This window comes from Acomys russatus, chromosome 9, assembly GCF_903995435.1.
Source record: "Acomys russatus chromosome 9, mAcoRus1.1, whole genome shotgun sequence".
Taxonomy (NCBI): Eukaryota; Metazoa; Chordata; class Mammalia; order Rodentia; family Muridae; genus Acomys; species Acomys russatus.
Window position 1 is genome coordinate 43,327,027 of NC_067145.1, and position 23,290 is coordinate 43,350,316.

A 23,290-nucleotide genomic window follows, 5' to 3' on the forward strand; every position below is an offset into this window, starting at 1 on the left:
TCCGGGAGACACTCAAGATGCCAGGCTTTCCTGTAGTAGAGTTAAAACCCAGGCAGATGAAAACACAATGGACTGGTGTGGCAAGTGTTTCCCATATTGCTCACAAGCATTGCTCCGCAATGGTCTAGCATGCTGTTCACATTGAAATCTGAGCAGCCTCCACAGACTCTTCCTTGAGAAGTAGCCCCCCAGTCCCCCACCTGCCCCACCTCCATCCCCCCTCTTCATCCCCACTCCCTCCACTCCCTACCCCTGGCCAAAAAAAAAAAAAGAAACAAAATAGCGCTTGCAGAGGCACAATCGAGAAGCTAACGAGTAGATGTTGATCTCCTGTGTGTATTTATATCCGCAAGTTCTAGGAAGCAGCCCAAGTCTGGGAAAGACAAAGTGACAAGACTGCAACGGGAACTCAGAGGCAGAAGCAAATCACACGAGACACATGTCTTCCTATTAGTGGCACTTTATCAGGTGAGTGGACCTTGTCCCTTGTCTGTGATACCGAAAGGACTTACAGGACTTTTCTCAGGCGTTTAGTTTCCCACTTCTCCTAGCCCATTAACCAGGACTCCTGCAAATATGACTAAACAGCCTACAACTGACCCACCTGATTGACAACACATGCCCATAGTCATGCTTGGTCACTGAGAGCTTTGCTGAAACATTTTCTCCCTGTGTGGGTCCCCACAGACAGGCGGAATGGTATTTGAGTGCTCAACACAATTATATACACAACAAATCCAGACCCCAGGCCCCCTGTTCTGTTTGCTCACATGCATTGCTTTCCTCCCTGAACCCTCTGTGATGGGACCGAACACTTTGCATGGATATATTGGCGAGATATGGGTTAGAATTGGTAGTATACCATAGTGGGAGTCACATGTTGAGGATTCTTTTCCTCCACTCACAAGCACAGAAGAGGGTCTTTCTTCTTGTGTATGCCAATAACTGAGTCCTGAAAGGCAAAGCATCCTGTCACCATGCCTTGGCTCAGTGCCTGCAAAGAGCTAGCATACCTAAGCTCAGAGTGTTTCCCACAGTAAGCTCAGGCAAATATCTTTTCCATGCAATGTCAGTTTTTCAAAACTTTCTGTAGAGGATCCTGCTGCCAAAGCATTAAAGCCTCGGTGAAAAGAACTCAACCAGTCCTAACTAAATCCAGAATTAGAACTCAGGGCTCACGTCCCATAAGAACAACGCAAAAATTAGGACAGCAGGTCAGTTCTAGTTGCCAGACAACCTGGAAGGCTGGTGTCCAGTTCAACATGTCCATCTCAGAAGGCAAACCATCACTGCATCCAGCCACTGTTGATTTGTGTTAGGACATGAGCATACCAGCTCAGGAGGGTGGCGCAAACAGCATCTGTGGCCTTGGCATTAAACATTAAACATTCCCTGCAACTCTGAAACAAGCTTCCTTCTACAAAGAAGCCATTGACCTACCACCGCCAATACTGTGAGACCATTATTAACCACCCCCCCTTCCTTCTGGAGTGTTCCATCAATGAGGTGAAGAAAAGACGTCTTCAATTCACAAACAGAACAGGTAGGCGAGGTCAATAAGTCAACATTCCAGGGGCAAGGAGTTGGGGTGTGGGAGGGTGGGGGGGCCACCCCAGGATCAGCCATTTTTGTCAAGTGTACCAAGGGACATTGACAGACCAGATAAAGTTGTTAAGAGACTAATAGTTCAAGATTGTCTTCTAGAATATGCTTTTGTGGGTATAACTATTCCACAATACAAATGTCGATTACAGTGTGTTTGGTTTTTAACTCGTTAACAGAGACCTTTCCGTTTTCAGGGTCTCTGTCCCAGGTCAAGCGCTTCCCAGTCACTGCAGAGAACAAGCAGAAAAGGTCTGCCTGAAGCACAGTTGTTCATCTGTGTGCCCTTCCTAATCCTTCAGAGACACAACTCTGGACTGGATGTTTCTAGCTGTTAGCACGCACGAACGTACGCGCGCACACATGCACGCGCTAAGGATTTTACAGTGAGAATACTTCCATTTGAATGATCTTTCTTTCCTCCTTACACCCTCACACGTGAAGACGGATGCCTTATGCTGTCTTTGCAAGGTGAGAAAAGTGAGCACAAGGGAGGCCCTCCAGCAGGAGATGCAGCAGAGCTGGTATTTTCAGCTATAAAAAAATCCCTAGCAAGGATACCTGAGCTCTTTGGAGCAATGAAGCCAAAGCGTGGGCTGGCTGTGTGTGTGTGTGTGTATGCATGAGTGTGTGCGTGAGTGCATGTGTGCCTGTGCCTATGTGTGTGTGTGTTGGAAGCTGGGCCCAATGGAGTGTATGTGTGAGTGTGTGCCTCTGTGTGTGTGAGTTCGTGTGTGTGTGTGTGTGTTGGAACCTGGGCCCAATGGAGTATGTGTGAGTGTGTGCCTCTGTGTGTGTGTGAGTGTGTGTGTGTGAGTGTGTGTGTGTGTTGGAAGCTGGGCCCAATGGACTATGTGCATGTGCCTATATGTGCATGTGCCTGTGTGTGTGTGTGTGTGTGTGTGTGTGTGTTAGAAGCTGGGCCCAATGGACCCAGAAAGGACATGGAGGCTTCTCTGGTTTTCCTTCATAGCCTTCTTTCTTCATCTGAGAGCAGTGGGCCAGTGAGGGGCGCAGGCCTGCATGAGTGAGTTTGTCACCTTCAAGCCTGCTCAGGTTCCCAAAGAGTGGATGTGGTGGAAACAGGGGCTTCAGTTCCATGCTCCAAGCCAGTGGCTCTCAACCTTCCTAATGCTGTGACCCTTTCCTACCTCATGTGGTGCTGACCACCCTCCCCTCAGCAACCATAAAACTGTTTGTCTTGCTACCTCATACCTGTGATTTGGTTACTGTTAGGAATCATAGTGGAAATTTCAGATATGCAGGATAGCTGATATGCAACCCCTGTGAAAGGGTTATTTGACTCCCAAAGGGGTTGCACTCCACAGGTTGAGAACCACTGCTCTAGAACTCTCCAGAAAGGACTCCTAAGTACAACTCACAGATACAGGTATTCTGGAGACATTCCTGTCTGGGTAATTTCAAAGGATGTGGGAAAACCTCCAAGAAGCCCCAAAGGGATAACACTCTCCTTCTTCCTGCTTGGGGACAACCTCCCTTCTCACACAGATACCACTCTCTCTCTTTTTTTTTTTTTTTTTTTTTTTTTTTTTAATTTCCGGGTCACTTTAAGCAAGTCAGTCCCCTGCCTCAGTCTGTCTCTGCTCCAAGCAGATAGTTCTTCATCTTCAGAGTTGCCCTGGCACCCCAGGCTGGGAGGCAGAACAGTCTGCCGGGAAAAGGCATCAGGTGACACAGTGGTGATAAGCATCTATGGTCCACGGACACAGTGACACCCCCGCCAAAGAATGCCAGGAATGGCTTCCTCGCTGCAACACAGGCGCCATGCACTACTCCTGGATGCCTGGGCCCTGAGACTCAGCCTGAATCTTTTACGAATTCACCCGTTCACATTCTTTTACCTCATATCACTGTTCGCCCCAGAGTTTGAAAGCCAGTCAGGATTTCGAAGATCCTGTGTCACTTAGAGGGCACGCGCACGTGTGTACACACCTTTGTGGGTGCCTCTGCTTTTGGGAGTTGGAGACGCACTAACGACTCAAGGATGGCTTTGGCTTGTTTACTGGATACGGTGGGGCGTCCCTGTCACTGCAGCACTAGGGACTGCATATCCAAGACCAGCCTGTACTATAGAGCGAAGCCTTGTAGCTTGGAGGAAAAAATGCTTGACCAGCATATCTAGAGCTGGTGAGTCTCCTTCTAGCATTGTAAAACATGCAGATGAATATTTTCTTGTCCTAACTTCACCTTCCCAATTTAGAATCTCTCTGTGCAGAACACTGGCAAAGGACAGCACTCATCATCAGAGACCTTAAAATACTAGCATACCGGGCTTTGAGAGATGGCTCAGTGGTTAAGAGTTTGTTTTGGTCTGCCCCTGCAGAGGTCCTGGGTCTGGTACCTAGCACTCCTGGTAGGCAGCTCACAACTGCCTGAAACTCCAGCTCCTAGGGATCCCTTGGCCTCTTTAAGATCACATACATGGACACACAGAGATGCATACAACATGCAGAATGTTTTAAAAACAAAAACGATCCTGTAGCGATTCTAATTAACAAATGTCCACACTCGGCTTCCATAGTTACCTGAAGGGATAGAAAGGAGTGTGAGGCAGTGGGACCTGAACCAGAGACTGGAATCTGATTTCTAGAATAGACTGGCAGGCAAGGCACACATCAGGGTGGGCGTCCCAGCCTGCTGTCCACAACCATCTGCCTTACTTCAAGGAAGTCACAAACCAGTGGAAGCCAGACTCCCAATCCACTACCTCCCCCACCCCCGCTTCCTCTGGGTCAGGAGAAGACACCTGAACTACATGGCCTTTGGAACCTCCTCTGCCATTCCAGGGTTGACCTAGCTAACCTTTGGTCTCCAAGGCCTGCGATTCTTTGAGGGACATGTGACCTGAGTTGATAATCAGATCAAGACGGAGAAGAATTGACTAGGTGGTACTCAGAGCCGGAGAAAGGTTCGCCATGGTTTATGCCCTGGAAGATGGAAAAGAACCAGAGCACGGGCCGGGGAGGGTCTTGTACAACTTCAACACATGGTAGAAAGCTGAAGAGCAAGTGTGCACACATAGGAGAGGGGAGAGACTCAGCTCCCCTGGTAACTTAACCAGTCCTTCTAGAATTAACCTGGGCCCAGAGAAAGCCATCAGCTCTCTTAACAACACGGCCACATGGCAGTTGGATGTGAGCGTGCGCGCACGCATTTCCAGCAGCTCTGAGGCCCCAGTGCCATGTCTGCCCTTCGTTATGTCACCCAATCCACCTCAGTCCTAGCCACTCGTTTATATGCACCCGCGTGTTCCTCCCAGTCAAAACCTATCTTTACAGCCTTTCCAAGGCCTTTTGCCTCCTTTCCATGAGTGAGTAACTTCCTCCTTACTTATGACCATCACCTGCCTTGCTCACGCCCTCTCTCAGAGACCCGGCACTCTCTTTTTTGCCACACTTCCTTCTGCTTGGGACCATCTTGGGGGGAAAAAAAAAAGTCCGAAGAAAGTACACTGGCCAAGGAGCTGACCTTCAACACTGACAGCAAAAGTGTAGTCTACACAGAACATCTGAATGTTCCAGCACTCACACATACTTGCTTGTACATGCACACGCTTGTGGGAATTACAGTTGGTTCTGTTCCTTCAGAAAACTTACACCTCCCCCCCCCCCCCCGCACCGGCTTTACTTTGTTCCTGGATCAAGCCTGGTAACTGTCCCTATTTCAGGAGGTTTTGCCCCAGAACAATGTCTTCATCCTGTGATTCTGGCAGTCAATAAACAGGTCCGTGAGATGGCAGCTCAGAAATACATCAACCAAATCCCATTTTAGGGCTTTCTCATTTTAAAGTTTTCCTTTTTCCTCAACGTGAGCTTCGACAAAGTCCCTCCCCTGACTCCACTGTGCCAAAATGCTTTCCTGGCTGGGAACAGCTGATCAGCCTTCCCAGACTGTGGAGCCTCTCGGCTTCTCCTGCCTTGCTCGCTGAGGACAGATCAACGCGGGGTTCTAAGTCACGCAGGGACAAGATGGAGCACGCTGAGGCTTCATCTTTCCTTTGCAGAGTTGAGGCAGTGCACGCAGTTCAGAAGCGGCTGCGGATGTTTTAAGAAACTCTTGGGCTGAGGTGCAGCACAGTGGCAGAGCTCAGAGCTCTTCCTCTAGCTCGAACCCACCACTGCAAAAAGCAACAGAGTAAGTAACAGGCATACCGGAGAACCAAAGCAAAAGGAAGCAGAGAGGTGCCTCTCTTGATTGCCAAGAAAACTGGTTCAGAGGTGAGTTTTAGGTTTTATTTTTTGCTTATTTTGAGGCAAGGACTCAGTCAGGATCCCAGACAGGACTTGAACTCTCTCGTCTCAGCCCAAACTCTGGGATTTTTAGGTGAGAGCCACCAAGCGCTAAGTGCAGCACTCAGTGTCCAACTTGTACTTGGCGATTTTAACACAGGAGCCCATGGGCAGGAATTCAAAGTCCAGCAGGGTGAGGGACAATATGCACTTCAGTTAGAAACATTCCATTAGAATCAAGAGAAAGGCTTCCTACCTTTTTGCAGAAAATTAACATTTTCCCCCAGCACAAAGGAAAGCAATTGAGTTATCCTTAAACAAGATTTAATGGCAGAGAACAGTCAACTTGGACCTGAGAACTATAGTTTAAAACTGACCCTATGACCTCCTGCCCTCCTTGGCTCACACTCAGGGCCAAGTGGCCACGAATCAGAAATGTGACACAGCAGTTTCAAGACACCCAGGAAGGGAGACCAGCCCTAGAATCACACGACTTCCATACCTGTCTCCTGCCTGCTGTGCCGTGGGGCCCTCGACAGCACAAATACCCAAGGCCTGTTTCCCTCCTTGGCCTTTCCCGTGGAAAGCAGGCTGCGGGTTCCATGTCCAGGCCCAGCTGTGGCCATCAGCCAGACCCTCGTGCTCTCTGAGCAGAAAAGGGACCGCCCATGAGTGGCCGGTCCTGCCCCCTCCAGGTGCAGCTGGACAGCAGCCTAGTCCATCCTTCCACCTAGCTGGCCCTCCACAACACAGACAGACAGACAGACAGACAGACAGACAGACAGACAACAGGCTCAGGATTGGGAGTGTGATTCATTCGGATAGAAAATACCGGTTTTTTCACTGCTATGCAAATGTACTGTGGGTGGAGTTTTACCAACTGTGGGCCCCAAACATCCCAGCAAGAATGTACCTCTTGAATGTACATTTCCCTTGGCCAAATAAGCCCCACCCACATACATTAAGGAAAACTGGGGTGAGCTTTGTGGGAAGGGGCCAAGTCTAGCTCCCTGGTATACGCTGGCACAGTTCATGAACACAGTCAGTGGGACTGGAGGCAGAGGTTTGAATAAATCTTCATCAACTGACAAAGCTTGAATTGGCAACGGTTTCACTGCTGGTGTTTGGGTCAACCACCACTGACTTGGAGCTTCAGCAATAACCGTATAAACAGCACATATAAAGAGTTAAGCAAAAAGCTGGGCGTGATGGCACACGCCTTTAATCCCAGCACTCAGGGAGGCAGAGGCAGGCAGATCGCTGTGAGTTCGAGGCCAGCATGGTCTACACAGTGAGTCCAGGACAGCCAAGGCTAACACAGAGAAACCCTGTCTCAACCGGACCCCCCCAACCCCCCCAAAAAAAGGGTTAAGCAAACTCTGACATCCAAAGGTTTGAAAACCACCCAGGGATGGCCCTACCCCAACCCTAGGCTTCTGATGGGATGGCCTGTATCCCCCACCTCACCTGGCTATGCTCCTGCTCTCTGAAGAGCTAGATAAACCCACTTTCTGATCCAGCTCTGGCTCCTATAGGCAAGACAGATCCAGGCCACACAAGTCCAGAGCCCACTTCCTTGCCTGTGAAGCGTGGGAGGTGAGCGCTACTGCACCATGCGCTTGTCCGTAATTTTCACAAACAAGCCCAAACTGACCAAGGCCCAGTGCTGGTTGAAGGTGTCAGTGGGGCTTCACAACGCTGCCAGCCCAGGACTGGGAGCAGGGCACATGCTTGGCATGTGAGGCCCTAGGTTTGATGCCAGAGCAAACAAAAAAAAAAAAAAAAAAAGTCTACACTATTGTTTGGTTTTTTGTTTTGTTTTCTTTTGCCAGCCTTCCCAGGGTACATTAAGTGTCTTAGCCTGAGCCAGGTTGCAGGAAAAACTATAGCAAACTCTCTGAAATATATATTGCTGGTTTCTCTTTTTCAGTTGAAAACTATGACGAAGTCAAAGGTCAGGGGTACCATCATGTCACTGGAACAACCCTGAGCCAGGAACCTAACATACATGAACCTCGCTTGGGACATCATCGCATCCCTGCACAATCTGGCTGCTCTGTACCTGGCACCCCTGGGTACCTCGCTTTGTGATCAAAAGGAAACACTTCAGTGACCGCAGTGCACTTTCTGAATGTGTTTAGAAGTAGGAAAAACAGAACAGAAATAATATTTGCTTTTGGGGTTAATGGCAGAAGTGGGATCTTGCTTCTGAATACCAGGTGTGAGACCGGGAGGCACAACGCAGACAGACAGATAGCCAGAACTCCATGAAGAGCTGGCTTAGGGACTCTGCAGCACGCTTTGGACTTCTACGTGAGCCTTTGAGGACAGCTACTGATGGAGGAGGAGATAGGCTTGGTCAGGAGTGGCCACTGCTTAGCTGGCTCTCTTAAGAGGAACATGTGAACAAAAGCTAAAAAGACAATACTACCACTCCCTGGCTTGAAATACTCTGCACTACAGGAAGAGTCCAATGTCCTAACTGCTGCTCAGAAACCACAGCCACCTCGCCCGGGTCACCTCTGTGCCCTGGGATCTCCGCCCCTGATGTTCTTCCTCCTGAAAAGTCCCAGCTTTGTTCTTTTCTAGGCTGGCTTCTTCCCACATAGCCCTCTTTATTTCCTTTGTGGCATTTATATCAACCTAAAATTCTCTACACAATAAACCCTCTTCCTCAAGAGACGTGTTTTGCCCCCAGCACTCAGGAGTTCGAGGCCAGCCTGGTCTACAAAGTGAGTCCAGGACAGCCAAGGCCAGAGAAACCCTGATTCGAAAACCAGAGAGAGAGAGAGAGAGAGAGAGAGAGAGAGAGAGAGAGAGAGAGAGAGAGGCAGGCAGGCAGACAGAGACGTGTTTCCAGCCCAGGACAGTGCCCATGCTTGGCAAACATGTGATTTATTAAGTGTGAGAATAATGCCATTGTGGTCAGTTACCATATAGATGGCACTGTGGCACACATCTTTAATCCCAGCACTCAGGAGGCAGAGGTAGGAGGAGGAGCTCTGTGAGTTTGACACCAACCTGGTCTATGTATCGAGTTCCAGGTCGACCAAGGTTACATAAAGCGACCCTGTTCTTAAAACAACAAAGAATGAAAAAGACACTCACATCCTTAAACACACAAATTGTACTCCAAGACACTTTAGTTGTTGTTGTTGTTGATGGTGGGGGTGGTGTTCCGTAGAAACCCACTAAACTTGCACATGATAGTCCTCATGAAACTGAGCAATCTTGGTCTGGTGAACTCCCCAAGCTTCGGATTCCTTCCCATGAAGCTAGACTATTTCCTGTAGTTGCTCAAGGGCCCCTCCCACCCTGAACAAACCTCAGAGCAATTGAGACATTGGTCAAAAGGCAAGTGTTCCTTATGGGATACCATGGGATGTTTCCAGTCAAGCAAGGTACTGAGCTTCCAGCACATGCTGGGTACTGGGCCGAGTACTCCTCACACTGTGAATCCAGGTGATCTTGCTGAGCAGGAGACTTAGCAGCTTATGTAGAGCGTGCCCTGCTCAAGACCACACAAGTACCAAGTGGGAGAACCAAAACTCACACTAAGTCTGTCCAGGAACAAAGGTGATATTCCTTCTACCCCAGCACAGTGCCTCCAGGGGACATGCGACATAAATGTCTGGTTAGGGTCAGTGTCCAGGGCAGGTGTGGGGCAGAAAGTGGAGCTCTGTGTGTACCCCAAAACCTGGGCCTTCTCTTGACTCTAGCACACTTTTGGACAGAGGTTAAGCCCCAAGTTTCTTGATGATAAATTTATATATTGTTGGTTTGTTTAAGATTTGTTTTGTTTTTGTTATTGTTTATCCTTGGGGAATACTTTATTTTTAATTAACTTTTTATGGTTCTTTGTGTTTACCCATCATGCCGGCCAATCTCACCTGTCTCCCTGTCCTCTGCCCTTGCAACCTGCCCACCAAAGAACAAAAGGATAATAAATAAATAAGAAAAAAATCTCAGAAAAGCAAACAAAAACAGAGAGAGAGAGAGAGAGAGAGAGAGAGAGAGAGAGAGAGAGAGAGAAGAAGAATAAAGAAAAAAAAATCTCACCATGGAAGCTGTAGTGTATCACACAGTGGGGGTATAAAAATTTTATTTTTAGATGAAAAGTACCTGATTCTATAAAGCTTTAGTGATTTTAGTTTTGACTCCTGTTTATTTTCTGTCTTACAAAGGAGGAGATGGGGTCCAGGACCTCATGCATGCAGACCCCATGCTCTGTCCCTGCGCTGTACCACTTCCCCTAAGCTTTAGTGTTTTACGGAATCTTGCAGAGATCATTAAACAGGCTTTCCTAGAGCCCCGGTTCCCAGGCCAGCCATCTTGCATTTGGTCTTATTTCTGGCTACAAAAGTTGCCTGATTTGTCTCTTCCATTCCAGTGATCACTTTCTGAAATTCTACATGAAGACAAGAAATGTGTGTGGGCTTGGGGTGGGGTGGGGCACTGAGCAAGGAACAGTGCTCCATAAACTCTGCTCCATGAGCCACCTCAAGCTCCCCTTCCAGGGAACTCAGAGGGCCTGTCCAGAGAGGACAGGTTTCTGATCTGTGACACTGGGAAGAAAGCAGCTTCATAGTTGCATGTGACATTCCTCATGCTTAATCCCTAGGCCTGACTTCAGGGCTGAGGAGGCTTTTCTTCCTGTCCTTTCAGTTCTCCACGACTTGAAAAACCCTGGGCCTGGGAGCCAGATGTAAATACATTGTCCCTGATGACAGCATCTGAAGTCTAGCCCCTCCCCTCAATAAGCCAGTCCCATAGCACACGCGTTAGGGAATCCCACAGGCTGGGATTTGAACTGCTGAGTTCAAATCCCGACACCTTTGCCTTTAGAATCCACACTCTCCCTTGTTCTCAGTCTCGGTACCCGTTTTACACGTATCTCTTTTTTACATGTTTTTCTAGATTGTTTAATTGTGTGTGCTGTGTGCCTCTGTTTGTAGCTAAGTGCTGCAGTGCACAAGTGGAGGAACACTTGTTGGGACATGTTCATTCCTTCTTAGGGAGTCATGAGGTATGGGGGCAAGAGTCTTTACCTGTTGTATCTTCTTGATGTATCTGTTCATACACATAGGTGTTTACTTAAAAATGATAATTATAATAGACACAATTGCGCAATGTTTCTGACCTGTGGCGATGTGTGTGGGAATTCCAGCAGTAGCACTTATACTTATTTGCAGTGATCCCTGGGTATGTACCGTTTAAAGTTTAGAATGTATAAAGAAGCTCAATTTCTCTGTGTCTGTGTGCCATAAGAAACTCTGTGGTGGGCTGGCAATGTGGCTTAGCAGGCAAAGGCACTTGTGGCCAATGTTGACGATTCAAGTTCTGTCTCTGGAACCGACATGGAGGAAGATAAAAAACAACTCTCCAGAATTCCTCAAGCCCCACACACCCCACCCCACCCTGAGTCACATGTGCGCCCACCTCCATAAAACAAATGGCTTTAACATATTTTTTAAACCTATGGTATTTAATATTTGGAAGAAGAAAATATCTTATTTATCCCACAATATAGGAAGCTTGGCCCATTTTTTCTAATGATTTATAAGAGCTGAATTTGGCTGGCTTACAAGTTACCTACCTCCTCCCAGGGCGACAGTAATTATACTTTCTTTAATAGAATTACTTCAGTTATGGATTTCCTTTGATTTGTACATCACAGCCGTGAGCTTCCTTTTTTAACTCTAAACTAAGTTGCTCTAAATTGAGTTGTTTCTCGTGGTTCTTTCTGGCTTAAGTGACTAGTGACAAATATCATGTGGCAATAGTCATAAACAATTGCATCGGGACGTGCTTGCTATCAGCTGCAGAACCGTGGTGTCTCCGGAGAGTGGCGTTTCATGAGCAGTTACTGAGGAGGAGGAGGAAATGCACTTACTGTGAGGACAATAGCGATGTGTGCCAAAGGGCACACCACAAATCAAGCCCTCAGCACAGGAAGGATGCACAGATCCTGAACAGCTTTTCAAAAAGAGGTGGGGCCTGGTCGTGATGGTACACACCTTTAATCCCAGCATTTGGGAGGCTGAGGCAGGTGATTCTGAGTTCCAGGCCAGCCCGGTCTACAGAGTGAGTTCTAGGACAGCCAGGGCTACACAGAAAAATCCTGCTTCAAACAATAGCAACAACAACAAAAGAGCTGGGGTTTCAAGTCACACCCAAAGCTTTCTTTGATGTGTTCATACTGCGTTTGTTTGTGTTTGTTTGTTTGTTTGTTTTAAAGATCTGTTTATTAGTGTTCTGCCTGCATGTACACCTGCAGGCCAGAAGAGGGCACAAGATCTCAGTATTGATGGTTGTGAGCCACCATGTGGTTGCTGGGAATTGAACTTAGGACCTTTGGAAGAGCAGCCAGTGCTCTTAACCTCTGAGCCATCTCTCCAGCCTCTATGCTGCTTCTTTTAATTTTCTCCATGTAGGACATTCTTGGAGGAAGTGGTTTCTATCATTGGCTTTTCCTGCTCTGAACAGAAAAGCTCTAGTAGACTTTGAAAATTGCAATATTCTGAGTTTGAAGATGTAGCTTCATTTTGGAAGCTGAATTTCTGTTGCACAACTAGAAATGTCCCATAAAAACTTAATGCATACCAATTGTGCGTGCGGGTGCACTCCTATAATCCTGGCACTTGGGAGGTTGTGAGAAAATGATCACTATGAATTTAAAAGGCAAGTCCGTCTACACAATGAGAACCCCATTTCAAAACCAAACCAAAACAAGAAAACACCAATGTAGTGTTCATCTATCTTGCTAGGGTATGGGATTCTGTAACAAACCAAACGCCTTGTGTGATGGGCCAGCAGATGCTTTGCTCTACAAAGAAGTGCTGGCTGGTTTTGGTGAAAAGTTCAGACACTCTAAAAAATATTTTGACCAAGCTGGGCACAGTGGCGCACGCCTTTAATCCCAGGACTCAGGGAGACAGAGGCAGGTGGATTTCTGTGATTCGAGGCCAGCCTGGTCTACAGAGTTCTAGGACAGCCAAGGCTACACAGAGAAACCCAGTCTCAGAAAACAAACAAACAAAAAAATACCAACAAGAAAATTTCAACCTAAAAAAAAAAAAAAACCAAACACACCTGTTGCTCAGGATCCAAACTAGTATTTGTTTAGGAAGGACAGACAGAAGCCGATTGGCTAAAAACTTGGGAGCCTACATTCCATGAAGGAGAAAAAATAAGAGCCCCATTTCCTTCCCTAAGCAACAGAGGCTGCCTTGCTGGATATGAGGTCATTGTCTTAGCCCACCTGTTAGGCTGCCTCCCTCCTTCCTGAGAACACAGGCTAGAGCCCAGGAAAAGCCACCCACTCTTTCAAACATCCACGAGATCCTATGCATGATGCCAGGGTTATGACTGTTTAGCTAGCCTTGCTTGGTCACGTGCTCATAGCTGCATCTATGAACTCTGAGTCTGGATCATTGGAAAGTGACATCACATTCCCTACGACACCTCCGTCCACAATACTGACCAGCATTTCCTAAATATCTCTGGGCAATACCTTTCAACGCTGACAATCTGACTTGACTCCCAGGAATTTGTCCTTTAGATGTGCTGATATGTTTATAGACACAAGCAGGGTCACTGCAGTAGTGCTCACAACAGGGGGAAAAAAACAAATAAAAAAGCAGGAACCTACAGCAATTGTAAAAGGTCAGGTTAAAATATTATAGGACCAAAAATAAAATGATATTATGAGAGTGCTCACAGTCCTAAGGAAGGCTGCCATCAGTTTTATATGGCCAGTGGAACTGCCTGCATTTGTTAACCCTAAAGGGATCAAGGGAGCAAAGCGAGGAAAGCATAGTATCACAACTGTTACTTAAATTAGGAGCAACCAGGAATAGGAGGTACAATAATTATATGATGGCAAAGTCAGGCAATGGGCCACCACGATGATGCACAGAGCACAAGACCCTAGATGCTAACACCCACTGGACTCTAGGCTAATAGAACTCATAGGGAGCTAGCCCTGCATGCCTTTCCAGGAGAGCTCCAGACATGTTTTTTGTTTTGTTTTGTTTTTTTTGTTTTGTTTTTTTTACATTTGTTCCTACAAGTCACACAGCGGGGATCTAGCTCAATCCTCATTCTCTTGTGTATCAGTCTCTTCTGAAGAAAACACAGCAGAGGTTCCTGTCACGAGGAAAAAGCTGGTCCAGGATCCATGCTTCGCCACCACTAAGGCTGTCCTGATCTTATTTTTCCCACCATATCCCACAGCCCTGAAGGTCTTCAGTTCTCTGAGGCCACACAGTTATCATAAACCAAGATAGATTTATTTATTTTATTGTTTATAAACAGTAAGAAGGAAGAGATTAGACACCTCGTAGCCCTGGCCTTGGGACTATAGGTGAGCTCGGTTATGTAAACTTGCCTAGGATGTTTGAGACCCTAGGTCCTATCCACAGAATGCCAAAAGGAGGAAGAAAAAGAGGAGGGAGAGGAGGAGGTAGAAGAGGAGAAAAAGAAGAGAGACCAGCTTTCTTAAATCTTAGACCTCTATCAAGAAAAGAAAAAATCCATCCATCCATATTTCCCCTCAACACAAAGTTACAGGTTATGTGTGAAGGGGTCAGGGGGTTCATGAAAAGGCAATTGATTTTTTAAAAGGCCAGCCTGGTCTACAAAGCCAGGCTAGGACAGCCAGGGCTACAGAGAAACCAGGTCTTGAAAAATCAAAAAGACCTATGGAGAAATTCACATTCAAACACAAGGTGAACTCCAAATCACGGGCCTTATGTTTTACTATGTATGTGTAATAAAATATAGCTGGGTGTGGCAGTGGTGCACACCTTTAATCCCAGCACTTGGGAGGCAGAGGCAGGCAGATCACTGTGAGTTGGAGGCCAGCCTGGTCTATAAAGTGAGTCTAAGACAGCCAAGGCTACACAGAGAAACCCTGTCTCGAAAGAAACAAACAAAAAACAAAAAATGTCCTAACATATTTGGTCCCCTCTGGAAGGCTCATAATCTGCAAAATGGTTGAAATTAAGAGCATGGTTCGATGATGCAAGGGTAAATATATCTTTCTACTTTCTCTACTCCAAGTCCACTTGGAGGACAAGCATGGCCACATCACCTGTCACCACAGGGCTTTCTCATATGCGTGATGGTGTCTCTGAAATAAAGAGGTTTTAGAGAAGTCAGGCGTGGTGATGTGCCTCTAATCTCAACCCATGAGACAAGAAGACCATGAGTTGGAAAGAAGGAAGGAAGGAAGGAAGGAAGGAAGGAAGGAAGGAAGGAAGGAGGAAGGAAGGAAGGAAGGAAAGAATAGATCATGAGTTTGAGGCCAGTGTGGGCTAAAGAGCTGGATCCTATCTCAAAACAAAGCAAAGCCCAAAATAAACAAACAGCATTTTAGTGCCAGGCAGTGGTGGTGCACGCCTTTAATCTCAGCACTCAGGAAGCAGAAGCAGGCAGATCTCTGAGCTTGAGGCCAGCCTGGTCTACAAAGCCAGTCCAGGACAGCCAACTCTACACAGAGAAACCCTGTCTCAAAATAACAACAAATTAAAAATTACTCTGCAAATAGTCTGAAACTTTTGGTGCTTGAGACGGGTTGTACTGCCCAGCAGTAGACAGCTTGCCTAGTATGGAAGAGGTCCAGGGGTCAATAGCCAACAAAGGCACGTACGGGAATGCGTGCGTGTGTGTGTGTGCACGCACACACACACACACACACACACATACACACACACTGTAAACTTGGGTGCTTCTAATGACATTCAGTGGAAATAACATGAATGGGTCTGTGGTGTATCAGCCTCTGGAAAAGCTTTGTTCTCCCACACAGAACAAACTCTTCTACATCCTCCACAGCCAGTTAAGAAGAACTCCCAGTTATTTATTTATTTATTTATTTATATATATATATATATATATATTTAACACCAGGGCATTCCAGTGCCTTCCTTAAAAAATAAATAATAAAAATAAATTTTCTAGGACAATAATGCAATATGTAAGGCCACTAACTCCATTACTAAGAGGCTTTTAACACTCTGGAGCTTAGGGTGGGGACATCTGCAGTGGGGTGGGGCTTGCCTGAAGGGCAGTAGAAGGGCCTGAGTTCAGGCCATAAGATGGTGAAAGAAGATAAAGTCCAGTTGCTCTGTCTGACCGGCCTGTAACAGCCTCTGAGTGCTCTCCAACAGAAAGTTTGTATTTCAGGTAAATAACAGAGGTGGGATTTGAACCCAAGCACCAAGGCTCTTCAATCCCTGCACACAACCTCTTTTGATTTTGAATCTTCAGAAATGCCACCATGTGCCACACTCAGCAGTATGCAAGCACCAGTTACTTAATCAGCATAGAGTCAATGGCAGCCCTTGAGTGGAACAGAGAGAGCTGAGTGGCTGCCCGGGTTTGCCAGTCAAAAACAAAATGAATATTCATGAGTGATTCTAAAGCTTTGGCTCCCTGTCCCTGGTAGGTCTCATGCTAGAACTCTCTACCCTGGCTTAAACCTCCCAGCTGGCCTGCCTCTCTTAGGAAATAAAAGATTTACTTTGGGACTTGTAGATTGTTTCTGGAGATAAGAGAACCAGATCCTCAGGTCCCCCACATGGGGCTGGAAGTTGGAGTCAGCCCGTAAAGCGGGGTTCACAGGACCACTGGCAATAATCTACCAGGGAGCGCCTTCGGAGCTTCAGCAGCACAGATGTCAAAGCAACTGTAGGGATCCACTCCAGGAGCCCACCCAAGCTCCCTGCTTGCTCAGGGCCTCTCCCGGCAGGGCAGCTCAGAAAACCTGGAACTTCTTTGAAAGTGCTTAAGAAACCCCAGAACTGCAGGGGAGTATTTCCCTTTGACTAGATGCACTGTTGTTACTCAAGAGCCAGATGTTACACAAACCTGTCATCCCAGCACCCAAGGGACAAAGGCAGGAGGATGAGGAGATGGAGACCAGGCAAGGCCACATAGTAAGTTCAAGGATTTTGGGGCTGTGCAGCAAAATCCTGCCTCCAACCAACCAAGAAACAACAACAACAGCAAATAATGATAATAATAACAACAACAACAACAATAATAATAAAAAGCAGCACTGCTAAAAATAACACAATGAAAAGCAGATTGTGTCTCCCACTCAAACAATGCAGAGCATAACCATACGCTGCCCAGACATCTGGGATGGGGACAAGGGAGAAGGTGCCAGAGTCTAGAATAAAAAGGAAGCGATGCACCACTACCTGGGAGTCCTGCACTCCATAGAACCCACAGTTTTCTGAGTGAGTTGGTTTCCACTTCAATAACCAACACCGTGTGGCATCCACACACGAGTCTTCTTGTGGGCCCAGAAAAGTGAGAGGTAAATGCAGTGTCAAGCTGTGTTTACAGTGGCCTAAGCTCCACTGAGCGGGTTATCAGTAAAAAGTAAATTCATATGGTTTCAGTCACCTCTCTACAAAAAAAGGTAGCGCCAGAAGTATTCATTTTGTAACATATGTATATATACATACACATATGTTCTTGTTCCTTTGACAAACATGTTTTGTTGCTGCTTTGGAGTTATTTCATGATGAAATAATTTTCTTCTCTACATCCATTAGCACGAGAAACAATACTGCATCTGCAGACGTTTAATATGCACTTTCATTCATCCTCTGAGTCATAGAGTGCTCATCTGTAAAGTCCAGGCCACGGACTCTACAAGTCTTTACTTGGCTGCTGTAATAACATGAAGGGACGGAGAGAAAAGAAGAAAGAGGGAAAGTGGAACTCTTCGTAATCACAGGAGTGCCTCACGCCTCCTACGTGAAAACAACCCATAAATGGGCGGCATCCACACAGCACGGTGACCAAGCGGCACCCTTGCTGCAGGTGAAAACTGAGGCTTAAGGGTATGAATTTACTTTCCTTAAGTCGCACAGCTAGTGCTTGAGGAAAGCAGGACTCAAGGGCCTTTGTCACCTTCTGAGCTAACCAGTAAAAACAAGTTAACCGAATGCCAACTCCAGGGCTAATCCACGCCCTCAAGACTCCCTGCTTACATATTCAAAACATCTGAAAGCCAATCACTTGCTTCTGGGCAGTTTTTGTCTCGGAAGCTCCAAGTTCCCGTGTTCTGGGGATCTTGAGCCTGGGCTTTAGCCCAGTTTGTAGGAAAGAGATGACTGCATTTTCTCTCTGTTGTTTTGAAGAGGGCGAGCCTGACTAGTCACTGAACTGTTAACACCAGGGGACAACCACTTTCGGCGGCTACCTGAGGGGCTGCTAAAACATCCAATGGCTACAAAGCTATCCACCTGCCCCCACCACCAAATGGCCAGACCTCTGTCCTGAGGCAAGCTTTCCAACGACCACCACTTCCCTCTTCCTTCATCTGTCCTCTTGCTAGTCACGACTAGTTTCTTAAAAGTCTACAAACTAATAACCCCAGCTTGGCTGGTATTTTTCCCCCCTAGTGCCCTGTTTATAAATCTAATTCCCAGATTCTTTCTGGGAGGTCCCAGCGATTTTATTTTTCATATTTTACAAAATGAAAGCCCAGAATCACCTGAGTCTCAGCTTCAGATGCACATGTGAGCGCATGCGCGCGCGCGCGCGCGCACACACACACACACACACACACACACACACACACACACACGCACACGGATCTGGAAACAGTCAGCAAATGCATACAGTACCTCACTGCTCAGCCATCCTGTGAATCCCTCTCTTCACAGCATTATTCATGGGCACAACCGGCCCACACAGTGCATAAACATCCCTCGTTTTCCAGCTCTATTTGAAAATCTCAGTTCATTCAACAACAACAAAGAGCCCTGAAGCTGGAACACTGGATGTGTGTGGGAAAGCCATGCTTATAGACCCCATACTTCCTGCCAAGAGTTCAATGCTCAGAGCCGACCACAGCGTTTCCAAGTAATCTTCTGGCAGTACTTGCAGGAAAAAAAAAACAAACAAGGAAAAAAAGCCATGCATTTACCTGTACCTAGCACTCCACAGGTGAGGCGGCAACGGAAGGAGAGATTCTAGTTCATCTTCTGAAACTTTCCGTATCTAAAGGACTGTGGGGTCATCCTTCCTCGGCGCTATCAGGTAAACCCCCCTCCATGTCTCTGCTGTTTTCTCTGCAGTTTTTCCCAGTGAAACTCTCCTCATTTGCATAAAGCCTACTTGTAGCCTATAGGAAGCTTTGAGTAACTACTTGTTAAACTGGCTGTCTTGACATGCTCTTTCAAGCATGACATCATAGATCTCCATGGAAACCTTAACCCCACCTGCCTACATGCCAATGTTACCTGTCAAGCAAAGACTTAAACAATCATCCGAAATTGTTCATTAATGAAACCTTTTCAGAGAGGCTTGGGATCTTTGCATGGAGTAATTTGTGCTGTTGGCAGCAACGTAGGGGGAAAAAAAAAGAACCGGTGGCTTCGTTTTCAAAGCCTGAGCTGTTTTGCAGAAAACAATGATCAAAATTATAGGCATTCGTTAATCTGCCCCTCCCTGTCTAACAATGCACTTAATCAGTGAAAGAGGAAGAAAAAAAATCACAGTGGCACATGAGTGCCTCTCTCTGCCGGGTAAAGTTACTTTGGAAAATCTTCAATCCACACTTGTAAGCCTTTCCCGCTCTGCTCTCCCACCAACCCCCTACCTACTTTTAACAAGGAAAACTTGCGGAACAGGTTCCTTACCTGAGCACGTGTGTCTGCGTGCCTGTGCTGCTCTGTGCACTTCCCAGGGGCCTGTGGCTGCAGAGGTGGTAGGAGGAGGTGCAGAAAATTTTAACTCTTTCCTAGCACGCATATGCACATCTGCCAAGTTTATGTAAATGACCGGATTGACACTGACCTTCTGTTTGGAGGAATGCTCTCTAAAAGGCATTCAAGCTTTCACGTGCCTCTGCAGTTTCACTATCTCAACTATTTTAAAGATTTAAATTACTTTTAATTTTGTGTATGAGGGCTTTGCTTGTCTGTCTATATGTGTACTATGTGTGCGCTCCCCTGCCTGCCGAGTCCAGAAGACAGCATCAGATCCCCTGAAACTGGAGATAAAGGCAGCTGTGAGCCACAATTTAAGCACTGGGAATGGATCCTGGGTCCTAAAAAGACCAGGCACCAGGAAGGTTTGCGTGGACCTGATCCAAATACACCAGTGTTTAGGGAGCGTTATCAATTGGCTGTGAGTTGCCACAGCATAAAGGACAACTTCAGTAGGACTGAGGAGTGAGACACAATGCCACGCTGCTGGATGCTACCGCGCTGCCAACCACCGTTTCTAACTCCTCCACACCTGGCAGCCAACTGCACCGGCCCTCAGGGGCCAGAGAGTAAGTGTGAACCTATGCCACGCGACGCTCATTCCATCTTCTGCACTGGCTTCAAAAACTCAGCACACTCTTTCCGTTAAGGAACAGAAAGAGCTCTGGATCCCATCCACTGACAATTCCGAGATCTGCTTTGCCCCATTCACAGATGGGAACCAACAACTAGCCGGGGGTTTTATATGGCGGCGCTCCGGTTGGAGCCCTCCTGGGAGGCGAGGGTATTGTCGGAGATTCAATTACTGCCTCTGTGAGTTGAAAATACGTCCAGATGCAGCCTGAGAGCTTATGCTTTACTCAATGGAGGAACGAACAAGACATGAGACAAACAAAAACAAGATAGAACCAGGTCTGGGTTTTATTTGGCGGAGTCTAAAGATGGGATGGAGGCCCTGTTCAGATGAAGTTGTTCCTCATGGGTCCACTAGAGACGAGTGCATGGGCATATCCAGCCGGCAGAGTGGTTATAACGGACCAAATCTGCCTTTGACTTGTTTTGGAAATGACAGTATCTCAGCTTTTGCTTACTCAAGTCAAGCTTGGAAAAGAAATTGAAGAAAAAAAAAATCAGCATGTGAAAGGCACATGGGAATAATTACAAAAGCCAGGATTAACCCATTCACAGGCAGGCAAGCAGAGGTAAGTGCTGGGGATGACATCATGACGGACTGTGGGAACCTTGGGCTGAGTTCTGTGGGCTAGTTTCACGCCCCAGCAATCTAAGTAGTAAGCACATGTCGTGAAGGCTGGCACAGATGCCAAGCTTGACTTAAGGTGGCCTGGCTAGTAAGGACTTCTCTTACAGTCCCCGAATGAGGGAAACACAGAGCTTTCAACACTTTGACAATGGTATCGTGATCTCACTAAACTAGTAATCAGGTTCAGGCATTAAAAAAACAAACAAACAAAGGTAGCCGGTCGGTGGTGGCACACATCTTTAATCCCAGCATTTAGGAGGCAGAGGCAGGCAGATCTTTGTGAGTTTGAGGCCAGCCTGGTCTACAAAGTGAGTCCAGGTCAGCCAACAATACACAGAGAAATCCTCAAAAAACAAAAACAAACAAACAAACAAACAAAAAGCTAATGGTTTGTATGAAAAATGTCTCCTACAGGCTTGTGTGTTTGAATGGGTACTGTCCAGCAGGTGGCGCTATTTTGGGAGGCCTTGCCATCTTCAGGAGGTAGGGCCTAGCAGGGGGAAGCTGGTAACTGGTGGAGGCTAGGGGCATGGTACTGATGGTTATGCTTCAGCCTCCCTCCATATTCTTCCTCTCCCTCCTTCCGGTCTCTGCCGGAATGCCAGGAAGCAGCCTCACGTTCAGCCACCATAGCTGCTCCAGCATGCATGTCTTGCCAACCGCGATGGCTTTAAACTATGAACAGAAATAAATCTTTCCCTCTCTTATGGGTTCTTATACCAGGTACTCATAGTAATGAGGAGGAAAATGACTAATGTAATAGTCTGTTTTGTTTCTAAACTTAGTGACATCACAGGCTCAAGAGAGCAAATACCACCCCTGAATTAATTTCAATAGTTCTATGTTGAAACAGGCACAGAGAAGTGCACACTCAGAAATAAAGCCTCTGAAAAATGAAAGAGTACAAGTGTCTAGTAAAAGAAATGTTTTTGGTTTTTGTTTTTTGTTTTTTTGTTTTTTGGTTTTGGTTTTTTGAGACAGGGTTTCTCTGTGTAGCCCTGGCCTGGCCTGGACTCATTCGGTAAACCAGGCTAACCTTGAACTCACAGAGATCCACCTGCCTCTGCCTCCTGAGTTCTGGGACTATAGGCATGCGCCACCATGCCTGGCTCAAAGAAGTTTCTGACACATGACTTAGAAACTGTCATTTAGGAAAAGGTACCTCGGTGATGCAAGAAGGACTGTCATTCCCACTTTCCTTATAGGCAGGCCCAAAGTGGTCAGGATCTCCACAGGAATGAAGTGTTAGTTAGAGTTACAGTATAAATCTGGTGGAGCCAAGACTTGACCCCAGAATGCATGTGCTTACCCAAAGGCTGCATTACCCCTAGCTTAATAAGTCCACTCCCCAGCAGGATGTGAAAATCCTGAATAAATTAAGCCAGGCCAAGTGGAATTCTTCTAACTTGAAAATCTTTACTGTGGCTCCTCCAGATGTCCTGAGTGGAAGAGATCCTTGGGCTTCAGGGACTGTCCAGCCAGGGAGAATCTCAAGATGGAAGTCCAGTGAGAGTGAGATGAGAGTAGCAGCAGCGGCTGGGCAGAGGGAAGGCGCTGACCTAGCTCTAGGCTGTCCGAAAGCCACCACGGACAGCACAGAACAGGGTTAATACTCGGAGCTCAGCACTCATAACCCCAGGGCCAACAGATCCCAACGGTGAAGATAAGGCAAATAAATACCAATCTCTAGAAATCTCTGCAGCCTGGTCCAAAGGAAAACTGAAGGCCACTAAAAGAAGCAAGGGCATATTTTGTAAGTGGAAATCATACTTTGGGTGTCACCAGAAAGAAAACCAGCATTTGAATTTCTGAGGGAAATGGTGGAGCCATCCTTCATCCCAGCGGGCTTTGATCCCAACCGTTAATGGATGCTGTTGATTCCTTTTAGAACTCACCCATTCCCCATTCCCATTTTTTTACTACTGCTTAATGGCACTAGGAGAAGAGTTCATTCTGTGTAGCCACTTGGCTATGCTACAGTGCCCAGGTGTTCCATCAAACACCGGTCCGGGTTTGGCTGTGAGGAATTTCTCAGATGTGACTCACGTCAATCATTAGGGCGTGAGTAATGGCGACTACCCTCTGTGGTTCAATCAGCAGAAGGCTGAAGCGCAAAGGCTGAGCTTTGCTGAGGACAGAGCTGAGAAAGAGCGTTCTGCTGTTTCTTCTCTTGCTCTGCAGATCCCTGACTGGCGTATCTCCCAAGTTCAGGCTGCACGTGTGCGCCCTGGCTTTCTGGCATAAACTCCAGTTCTCAATGGCCACGAAGTGTCTAAGTCATTTTCACCTGCAGCCCGTCAAGGCCTAAAGCCAAGTGCTTGTCAAGCTCGGCTCAGCCTGAGCCACATGTAATCAGAGGTGAATAGACAGATTCGTAACCAAATTAAAACGAAGAGTAATCACAGTCATGAACCCTCCTACTAAAATCCAGACTGACTCTGGGC

At 46.9% G+C, this 23,290-nt stretch overlaps 1 protein-coding gene across 10 annotated transcripts in view; it reads right to left on the reverse strand.

The window, feature by feature from the left end:
* Positions 1–23,290, reverse strand: part of Kiaa1217 (KIAA1217 ortholog) — a 302,809-nt gene that overhangs the window by 256,063 nt on the left and 23,456 nt on the right. Inside the window, exon 1 of one of the 10 annotated variants that reach the window (XM_051151255.1) lies at positions 18,808–19,205. The exons of 8 other annotated variants lie outside the window; for them this stretch is intronic. The gene's annotated coding sequence lies outside the window, so the exon portion shown is untranslated. Of the gene's footprint in view, positions 1–18,801; positions 19,206–23,290 lie in introns of those variants that run through there. One more of the 10 variants, XM_051151254.1, reaches the window with a different exon arrangement.